We start from the raw sequence: 10,618 nt of genomic DNA on the forward strand, positions 1-10,618 counted from the left end.
AGGAGGAGAAGAAAGAGAAGAAAAAGCAGGGATCTAAAACTTCTTTCAGGCTCCTTTCCTGTTTAGGTAATTGGCTGCTTTTCAAGGGAAAAGCTGAGTAGTTTTTCCTGTGGGACTTCCCCCTGAAATACTGCTACTTTATAGCAAGAATTAAGCCTCACCCAGGACTGACCATACATAATGGGGGAAATACAAAGTGTGTGTGTGTGTGCGCGCGCGTCTCCTGCCTCCACTCCCAGAGTGCTGGGGTCACGGGTGTGTGTAACCTCCCTTGGCTCTTTTTTTCTTTTTTACTTATATGAGTACACTTTAGCTGTCTTCAGACACACCAGAAGAGGGCATCGAATCCCATTACAGATGGTTGTGAGCCACCTTGTGGTTGTGGGGAATTGAACTCAGGACCTACCTCTGGAAGAGCAGCCAGTACTCTTAACTGCTGAGCCATCTCTCCAGCCCAGCTCTATTACTTTTTAATATATATACATATATCCTTCATGTTTGGTGTTTTATCTGAGTGTACATTCATGCCTGTTTATGAGTTCAGGGACAGTCTCTACTATATAGTTTGAGACTAGCAACAAGGGAGGGGAAACTTCAGTCAGGATGTAAAGTAAATTAAAAGAAAGACAACAAAAGAAAAGATTAGGAGACAGGCCAGTTAGGCAGAGTCCAGAGAAGAGGGAGGCTTGGCCCAGCAGCCATTATAAGGATTGTGTTTTGTTTTGGTTTTTTTTTAGCCTCCTTAAGTTTAAATTTCATCAGTTATATTTTTACAATAAAATAGTTCAGAACAGTTAACTCTGTGTGAGTTCATCTCAACAGTGGTCTCTACATACTCCCACCCCCCACCCCACCCCCGCAATGAGAAATGGTCCATGCTGGCAACAAAGCTCTTGTGCCTTTACTTATTTTGAGACAGTTTCTCTACATAGCCCTGACTGTCCTGGAACTCACTACGTAGACCAGGCCAGCCTTGAATTTACAGGGACCCTCCTGCCTCTGCTTCCTTAGTGTGTGCCACCACGCCCATCTGCTTTGTGCCTTCATCTTCTGGGAGAAGAACCTTTCGGATAGCTTTCACAGTGGCAGGTGCATCTCTCCACACCTTCTCTAGAGCCTGATCCCAGAACTCCTGTTGCTTGCGACACTTTTCCTTGGCGTTTTCCTTGAAGCGTGCTGCTGTGCTTTTGAAATCACAGTGCTGTCAACCAACACTCTGACAAACACTGGCAGGAGCGTCTAAGCGCTCGTCCTGTGGTGACTCTGCCGCTGCACTGGAGCACTGCGACTTTGTGAGGAGAGACCTGCAGTCCAACCTGACGACTTCTTAAGCTATGGTGAGGCTTTTAGGGAGAAGGTGATCTCATTTCCTTTTTTGGTTTTGTTTTGTTTGTTTGTTTGTTTGAGTCAGGGTTTCTCTGTGTAGCCCTGGTTGTCCTGGAACTCACTCTGTAGACCATGCTGGCCTTGATCTCAGAAATCTGCCTGCCTCTGCCTCCCGAGTGCTGGGATTAAAGGCGTGTACCCCCACTGCCCAGCAATGATCTCATTGCTACCAGTAAAGTTACTGGATAGGGTTTTTTTTCTCCCTTCAGTCATCCAGTATGAGCCACAGGGTGACACTCCAGCCACCTCTAGCCACCTCCAGCCTCAGCAATACCTTAAAGGGACCAAGCCAGAGAAAACAGCTGCAAGGTCATGATGCAGTGGGGGTTCTGATTCTGATCTCAGTGTGACAGTAGGACGGAAACACATAACGTGGCCATAAGAGATCCAGGCCCTGACCAAAGACAAAGGAAGGCTGGGTGTGGTGGTGAACAGTCCCTTGCAGCTAAAGATATGTTCAAGACAGGGTCTCTCTGTGTAGCCCTGGATGTTCTGGAACTCACTCTGTAGACCAGGCTGGCCTCAAACTTAGAAATCTGCCTGCTTCTGCCTCCCAAGTGCTGGGATTAAATGCGACCTTCTTACTATTTAGGATTCTATAGTGGAATAGAATGGATAAAATGAACGTATATTAAAAGGAGGTTGATGGCTGTCTCACACAAGGAAGGCTGAGGACCCAGTAGTTGCTCAGTTCAAGAGATAGGGTATCTCAACCGATCCTATCTGGCTCTAAAGGCCTACAGAATCCCCAGAGAGTTGTGGATATATAGTCTTTGTTTACAACGAATCTGATTCTATTATCAGTAGAGGAATGCAAGCAGTAGCAGCAATGGGAGAGGTGAACTTGCCAATAAGAGTAAAAGCAAGCCAGGCAAAGTCAAACCTTCCCTTCCACGTCCTTTTGTATCAGCAGCCACCAGAAAGTGACTCTTAGGGCACCTCTTCACATTGTAAGTAATCCAATCAAGTCCTTCACTAGACTGTGCCCGACTAGGCTTAGTTGAGTCCAGATCCAGTCATGTTGATGACCCAAGATTACCTTCCAGTAGAAAGAGTCATTTGTTTTCCAGGATATGAGACATGGACCTAGACACAAAAAGCACAAAATAGGGCGCTGTCATCACCCCATCACTGTAAGAAGGTGGGCTACAGCTGAGAGGGAGGGCCAAGGGAGAGCCTTTCTGCTGGCAATCTCCCCACACTACTGCTGGAAATGTGGGCATGTGTTGCAATAAACAGAGTCCTTTAGGAACCATGAGGTCAGCAAGAAAATGATGAGGGCTCTTTCTCCTGCCAAACTGGACTCAAACGGGACATTTGATCAAAAACAAAACAAACAAACAAACAAGCAAACAAAAACCAGTCAGTTCCTCTATTCTGAAAGGATCAGAGAAGAAAGCTGAATACTGACTTAGAAATGCCCCAGTCCCTGGTGGCTCCAAGTACCCAGCCCTCTCCTACACTCCCAGAACATTCAAGGGTCCCTTTCCAGGTGATGTGCTTGGAAAGAAAAACATTTCCGTTACGATGCCCGCTCCTCCTTGTGTTCCAGCCCTGTTCCCCTCCTTTTTCTGATCTTTAATCTGGGATTCTAGAACCCCAGGACAGGTCAAGCCAGTGTTCTCATCCCACACTGGACATCATTAAACACTCTCAATAGGAACTGATACATGGGGCTGGTGAGATGGCTCAGTGGGTAAGAGCACCCGACTGCTCTTCTGAAGGTCTGGAGTTCAAATCCCAGCAACCACATGGTGGCTCACAACCATCTGTAACGAGATCTGACTCCCTCTTCTGGAGTGTCTGAAGACAGCTACAGTGTACTTACATATAACCAATAAATAAATCTTTAAAAAAAAAAAAAAAAAAAAGGAACTGATACATGTGTTATTGGATAAGGTAGAAGGGGAGAGCTAGGGCTGGAAAGATGGCTCAGTGGTTAAGAGCACTGACTGCTCTTCCAGAGGTCCTGAGTTCAAATTCCATCTGTAATGAGATTGGATGCCCTCTTCTGGTGTGTCTGAAGACAACTTCAGTATACTTACATATAATAAATAAATCTAAAAAAATAAAAAGGGGGGGGAAGAGCTGTTTACCTCCAAAATAGTGACAGCAGCTGCCTCTCTCAAGCCTTGTTCCTGGACCCCCATGTAGTTACAGATAAGGGTAAGCCTCTGGCCTTGAGGATCTGACCTCCACCTGCATCCTGAACCTAGTGGGTGTCTGTTGCATGACTTTCTGGTATCTTAGTCACTTTTCTATTATTGCTCTGATAAAACAGCATGGCCCTGGACTGGCGAGATGGCTCAGCGGGTAAGAGCACTGACTACTCTTCCGAAGCTCCTGAGTTCACATCCCAGCAACCACAGGATGGCTCACAACCACCCCTAGTAAGATATGATGCCCTCTTCTGGTGTGTCAGAAGACAACTACAGTGTACTTATGTATAATAATAAATAAATCTTTGGGCCTGAGAGAGCAGAGTTGACCAGAGCAAGTAGGGCCGACCGGAGAGAGCAGAGGTCCTAAAATAATTCAATTCCCAACAACCATATGAAGACTCACAACCATCTGTACAGCTACAGTGTACTCATATACATTAAATAAATAAATAAATGAATAAATAAATAAATAAATAGCCAAAGCAACTTACAGAAGAAAGGGTTTATTTGGAGTTTATTGTTGCAGAGAGTTAAAATCCATGCTGGAGAAGCAGAAGTAAGCAACAGCTGGAGCACTAGCTAAGAGCATCTGACTCACAATAGGCAGAGTGCATTGGGAACAACGTGTGGCTTTCGAAACCTCAAAGCCCATCCATCCCCAGTGAAATATTTCCTCCAGTAAAGCTGTTCCTGCCAAACAACTTTACCTACTGAGAACCAAGAATTCAAACCCATAAGCTGGTAAGGACCATTCTCTTTCACACCACCATACCTGGAAAGGCATAAAACAACTATATAGTATTCACCCCAACCAATGTTGATACAAAAACACAACAGGAATGGGGAATAGCTTATTCTGGAGCCAAATATGAATAACTATGGCCTGGGAGCTCAGGTTCTAGTTCCAATTTCTACTGTGCTAACAGTTTCATGGTGTTTTATAGTAACAGAGCAAAGAAAACCATAAGTCAAGATGCTTTAGGAACACATTGGTGAGCAGGTGAGGTGGCACATACCTTTAACTGCAGGAGTTAGTGGGTATCATCCTCTCAGAGTTCAAGGACAGCAGCTAGAGCTACACAGAGAAACCTTGTTTCAGAAATAACAGTAAAAAGGAGGAGGGGGAGGGGGAGGAGAAAGAGAAGGAGGAGGAGGAGGAGGAAGAGGAGGAGGAGGGAAGGCTCTGATTCCAATGAGGTAATGGAAGTGCTAGCCAGCAGGTAATGACTAAAAGCTCCCTTCTTCTGTGTCCATACATAGACTTCCAGCAGAAGGTGGGGCTCAGGTTAAAGGTGTGTCTTCCCATCTCAACATCTGGATCAAAGATGTGTGTCTGGACTAGAAGTGGATTCACCCTCTTCAAACCAAACAAAAAATCTCTCACAGGTGTGCCCTCTGTTTCTGGACTGTAGTTCTTTTCTGATGTAGCCACGTTGACAACCAAGAATAGCTGTCTCAACCCCTTTGTGGAGAGGACACACCCAACTCTCCTGAGTTTTCCCCCATCATAGAATCTTACTTGTTATGAGACCTCCTTTTCCCTGGCTGTGAGCGTAGGAAGCAGAGGGAACCCTGAGTGACTAAAATCCTGGCTGTATTCACATTCATGACAAAGACCAAGATGCCAAAGCAGTTTTCATACTGGCCAAGCTTGAAATTGGCAAAACTCACTTTCCTCCTGCCCGTTTGCAGGTTGAGCGTTTCCTCCTGCCCGTTTGCAGATGATTGATCAGTGTGTATAAAAAGCCAGCAGCCGCAGCTTCCTCCTCTGCCTGGGCACTTACTGCCTAACATTGCTGTCCTACAGAGATCTATGCTGAGATTAGCCCCTCTCCTGCGCTGCTCATAACAAACACTCTGAGGTTTCGGGGTGTGGCGGCACCAGGTGCCACTCCATCAGTTGTGTGCATCTCACCTGACTCCAGACTGTCTGTGCATGTTCTGCCCGTGTGTCTGTCTTTATTCCCTCACCACCCCAGGTGGGTTGCGGCAAGTGAAGAGAGGTTGATGAGGTCACTTTACGAAGTCTAGGCTTATCTGGAACGCCCTCTGTGGGCCAAGCTGGCTTCAGATACATGGGGTTGTATCAGCCTTGGTCTCCTGATTTCTAGGATTTTTGGCAGGAGCCACCACAACTGACTTACTGTTGTATTTTGAGAATAACAGTAACCACTTGAATATGACATTTTTGCGTGTGTAATGGACTATATAAAGTGCCAATGGTCGGGAAAGTTCACATGTAGCTTTCAAACCATCTAAATGTTTCATGATGCTCATCTTTCCTCTGGTCTTCCCCTCTTCTGGCTTCTACCACCCTACCCCACCCCACCGTCTTCCACCCCACCCCCCTGCATTCTTCCTCCTTCAACAAGCCCCTGCTTCAGCTTCCACAAGGCAGAGAGGTTGAGGTCTGCCAGTTCCTGCTACCTCATATTCAATGCTCTCAAGAATTGAAATGCTTTCTCTAGTCACGTTTATTCTCACATTTAACCATTGTCTTCTCCTACCTGAAGGAATCCGACAAATGGCTGTGTGGCTCCCTAGTGCACACCAGACTGTGTGCGCACTGGTGAGGGAGCATCATGGAGGCTATGGGTAACTAACTACTTTTGGATTGCATATGAGATCAGCTCCACTGAGGGATTTCGTGCCTAGGATTGTAAAGCCCTAAAGTCCTAAAGCGCTAAAGGCTAAAACCAATTGTTTGTGGAGAGGGCCAGAGAAATGGGTCAGTGGTTAAGAATATGTCCTGCTCTCATATAGAGGGTCAGGTGGCTCACAACCACCTGTGACTGTAGGTCCAGGGTACCCCATGCTTCCAAGTTTCCCAGGCATTGGCACTTAGAGACCCACACACAAGCACATCATGTAAGAGATAATAGAATAAATCTAGGTTTGGTTTTCTCTTTTTCTTTTCTTTTTTTTCTTTTTCTTTTTCTTTCTTTCTTTCTTTCTTTCTTTTTTTTTTTTTTTTTTGATGGTTACAGAATGACAGTTTATTACAGAACAAACTGGACAAGAGAGAACTTTTAGTCGTTTGAAACATTTTTTTATGCATGACTCACTTTCCCCTCTACTGATAGAAGTCTATCATGACCCTCTAGCCCCATGGTTTGTACCTACTGTGACCCACCTCTCAAAACAGTCACCATGAAGCATTCTTTCCATAACAACAGCTATTAGTGAAATATCTTCACACTCATTGACCCTCCAGAGGTGCCGTCAGAGCACTGCTGATTACAGCCACCTATTTGCAGTTCTCCTCTGAGAGAGTCACAGCCCATGGGTGTTCTCTGTCCCTGTAACCTCTACTGATCTCACTTGGCTCTCAGCTGCTCCCAGACTAGCCCTCAAAAATTGGAATGGGCATGGGTCATAGGTCAGACATGGTGGGCACCTGTTCCTACTTACATATGTCAGGAACCACTTACTACCTGGGAGGCAGAGGCAGGGAAGGAAGGTGCACACCGAGCAGAGAATGCAGTCCTGTCTACCATCTCTTCAGTGCCTGAAAAAGCCTGTCTAAATAAACAAAAGCAGATGGGTCCCCTCTCATTGCGTGTTCCTTGACTTGATGTCCTGGGTGACCCAGGGTCCAGCTCGACTTACACTGCTTTTGATCAATGATTAACATAATGGTTGATACCATGAGCAATCACAGACTTGATTAAAATGAATATATTATTTTAGGCTGATTTTTTTTCTCCACTCAAATGTTTTTATTTCATCTACCTTGAACAATGAATTGAGAAAGACAGGACCTCCAAAGCCTTCCCAAAAACAGAGATTTTGAAACAGCACTGTCCACACTGGTCAGGGGAGACAAATGGCTGTCAGGGTAGGGCCATCCTTGCGGGGCTGCTCTCTTCAAGTCTCAAATCTGTTTAATCGGGTGGTGCTTCTCATCAGCCAACTTCCCATCATCTGTCCTTGCTTTCTGGAAGCTGCTCAGAAACTCATTGAGTTTGGGCTGATTTTTTTTTTTTTTTTTTTTGATAGCCACTATTTATTTACATTTCAATTTTTTTTTTCTTTCAAGACAGTGTTTCTTTGTGTAGCCCTGGCTGTTCTGGAACTCACTCTGTATCCTCCTTCCCTGTTTCCCCTCAAAAAACTCCCTTTTCTGCCCCCCTCCTCCCTGCTTCTATGAGCGTGCTCCCCCACCCACCCACCCACTCCTGCTTCACTGTCTTAGTATTCCCCTATGCTGGGGCATCAAGCCTTCACAGGACCAAGGGCTTCTCCTCCCATTAATGCCAGATCAGGCCATCCTTTGCTACACATGCAACTGCAACCCTGGGTGTCTCCATGTGTATTCATTGGTTTAGTCCCTGGGAGCTCTGTGGTGTCTCGTTGGTTGATACTGTTGTTCTTCCTATGGTGTTGCAAACCCCTTCAGCTCCTTCAGTTCTTCTTCTAACTTCTCCATTGGGGTCCCCATGCTCAGTCCAATTGTTGCCTGGTCCTTGAGCCTGGTGTGGAAGTATCCTCACAATTGTTGTCTTTCACTTGAAGGTGAGAAGGCAACAGCCAGTAGTTGCTTGATTTCCAAGGTTTGGGATGCTTCAGCAGCTTTTCTCATCATGTCTCAGCTTTTCTTCTCCATTGTTAAAAATAGTCCTTTCAACATGCAAGCAGGAATCTCCCTGCAGGAATTGGGCTGATTTTTTAACAGAATCTCCTCGATAGGCTGCATTTTGTGAGGGCTGGCCACAAACACCTTAAAGACGTGAAAGGCTTTTACTTGGAGGTTTGGGCTTTTGTCTAGAAGCAGGTTCATCATCGGTCTCAGGTTCTCCAGCTTGTTGATATACCTGAGTCATAATGGTGAAATTGTGGCAATTCAGGATCAGCTCAACGAGCAACTTTAAAGATTGTCTCTTTGTCACGGAGTTCTCAGACTGCAGCAGTTTCTCATCATCTTCAAAAATAGTGTCATAATTCTTCTAAGAAGTCTGCTACCATCACTTTGTATCTGGTTAACAAATCCTTGAGAGTAGCAACGGCATCTGAAGCGATATCAGATGTGGACAGCGCCACGCACTTGAAGTCTCTGACTGATTAGAGAAGAGGACGACTTGACAAGTGGCTCATGTTGAAAACACTCTCTCAGCGTAATCCACAACCACACTGTAAGGCAACCTGTGGGCCTTTACAGCCTTTGAGAAGCATAAACAGGATGTGAAGATGAGAACTGACGCACTCCACAGTAGGACACCAGGTACCAATCTGTCTTCTCAGGATGTTGTTGACTATCTGGATCACATCTTTTTTTGGTGTCACCAGCAACCCCCTGCTGTGGAGCTCCTGTGCCAGCTGAGCCACTGCTTCTGGGGGTGGGGGTGGGGTCCTTGTCATTTATTCCACACAGAATTTCCTTCATTGCTTACAGAGATCTTGTCACTTCTGATGAAGCATTATCTGTCTTTTTGTCTTGCTTTTCCAAAACGGCCAGGTTGTCTTTCAGAATTTTGACAATTTCTGCTGGATTTTTGTGTGATTTACTAAACAAAGGCATTTTTTTTTCATGTATAAAAGTCTCTTCTTAGGCCTGGCTTGGTGGCACTTGCCTTTAATCCCAGCACTTGGGAGGCAGAGGCAGGCAGATTTCTGAGTTCGAGGCCAGTCTGGTCTAGAGAGTGAGTTCCAGGACAGCCAGGGATATGCAGAGAAACCCTGTCTCGAAAAAACAAACAAAAACAAAGTCTCTTCTTCCAATATGGAATGCTTAGATGTCCCTCGTCTTCCACAAATCTGTTCCAGGGCTTACAGTTTTCAGTCACTGCTCAGGGCAGTCACGTCTCTCCTTTAGTCTGCTGCCTTTGCATGACAAACACATAAGCCTCCAATCTGGAGTCTGCATCTTCCTTTTCTTTTCTTTTCTTTTCTTTTCTTTTCTTTCTTTCTTTTTTTTTTTTCTTCTTGTTTTTTTAAGAGCATCTTCATTTTCCAAGCAGCCACTACAGGTTTAAACTAAACCTTAGCTCCTGATGTTCTTTCTTCTTCACGGTGGATTTTACCGGAAGAAAGTGCTGCACCACTACACCCATAAATCTGGTTTTAAAAGCCCATGGCTCAGAAACCCATAGGCCAGAGAGAAGAAAACAATACTGTTAACTCACAGTATTGAGAAGCTTCTCAGGACAATGGGCAGCAGTTAATGCTGAGACTCAAGTGGTGCTCCTCCCTAGCCCCAGACTAAGGCTCGGGGAGCACTGAGGAAGAGGGATGGGAAGAAGGGAGGAGCAGAAGAAGGGGAAAGAGAGCTGCGAAAGGCTGGCTTCTGCACACGGCCACTCCACTGTACAGATGAGTTCACTGTAGCTCTGCTCATCCGCAAAAGCGCAAGGTCAAGCCAGTGAGAGCAGAGGCACAAGACTATTGTTGTTAGTGCTTTAGAAGACACGAGAATGCTCTGAGCCGCATGCTGTCCCCTACTTCCCCAAGCTCCATTGTCAGGCCATCTCTCTACCAGGAACATCCAGGTTAGATCCCTTTTCCTGCCCAATTCCCCAGCCCACTAAGTCCTCCTGAGCATGCCCAGTTGCCCAACAGACAATACTAACTGGACTAAAGGCGTTACAAAATAAAAACTAATCAATCAGTCAATTAAAAGGAGAGGACTTGAAGAAGGAAGGGGTGGCATTTGGAGTGAAGGGAGGAAGAGGTTGAGAGGGTAGGTGATGGAGAGTCGGCTCAGTGGTTAAGAGCACTTGCTGCTCTTCCAGAGGTCCCAGTCTCCATTCACAGAACTTGCATGGTGGCTTATAACAGCCTGAAGCTTCTGTTCTAGGGGATCAAGCAAACACACACACACACACACACACACACACACACACACACACACACACCACAGGCACCTCTCCATATCCAATGCACATACAGACAGGCTGACACCCTAATATACATAAGTAAAAAATAGTTTTAAAAAATTCCAGGGCTGAAGAGATGGCTCAGAAGGTAGGAGCACTGTGCTCTTGCAGGAGACCTGTGTTCAGTTAACAGCACCCACACGAGGTCTTACAACATCTGTAACTCCAGTTCCAGGGGATCGGATACCCTCAATGGCT

The 10,618-nt window shown here is 45.7% G+C and overlaps 1 pseudogene; it reads right to left on the reverse strand.

Annotated features, from left to right (window-relative positions):
* Positions 1-7,201: 7,201 nt before the first annotated feature.
* Positions 7,202-9,095, reverse strand: Gm7912 (predicted gene 7912; annotated as a pseudogene).

The sequence above is a fragment of the Mus musculus genome, chromosome 17 (assembly GCF_000001635.26).
Source record: "Mus musculus strain C57BL/6J chromosome 17, GRCm38.p6 C57BL/6J".
Lineage (NCBI taxonomy): Eukaryota > Metazoa > Chordata > Mammalia > Rodentia > Muridae > Mus > Mus musculus.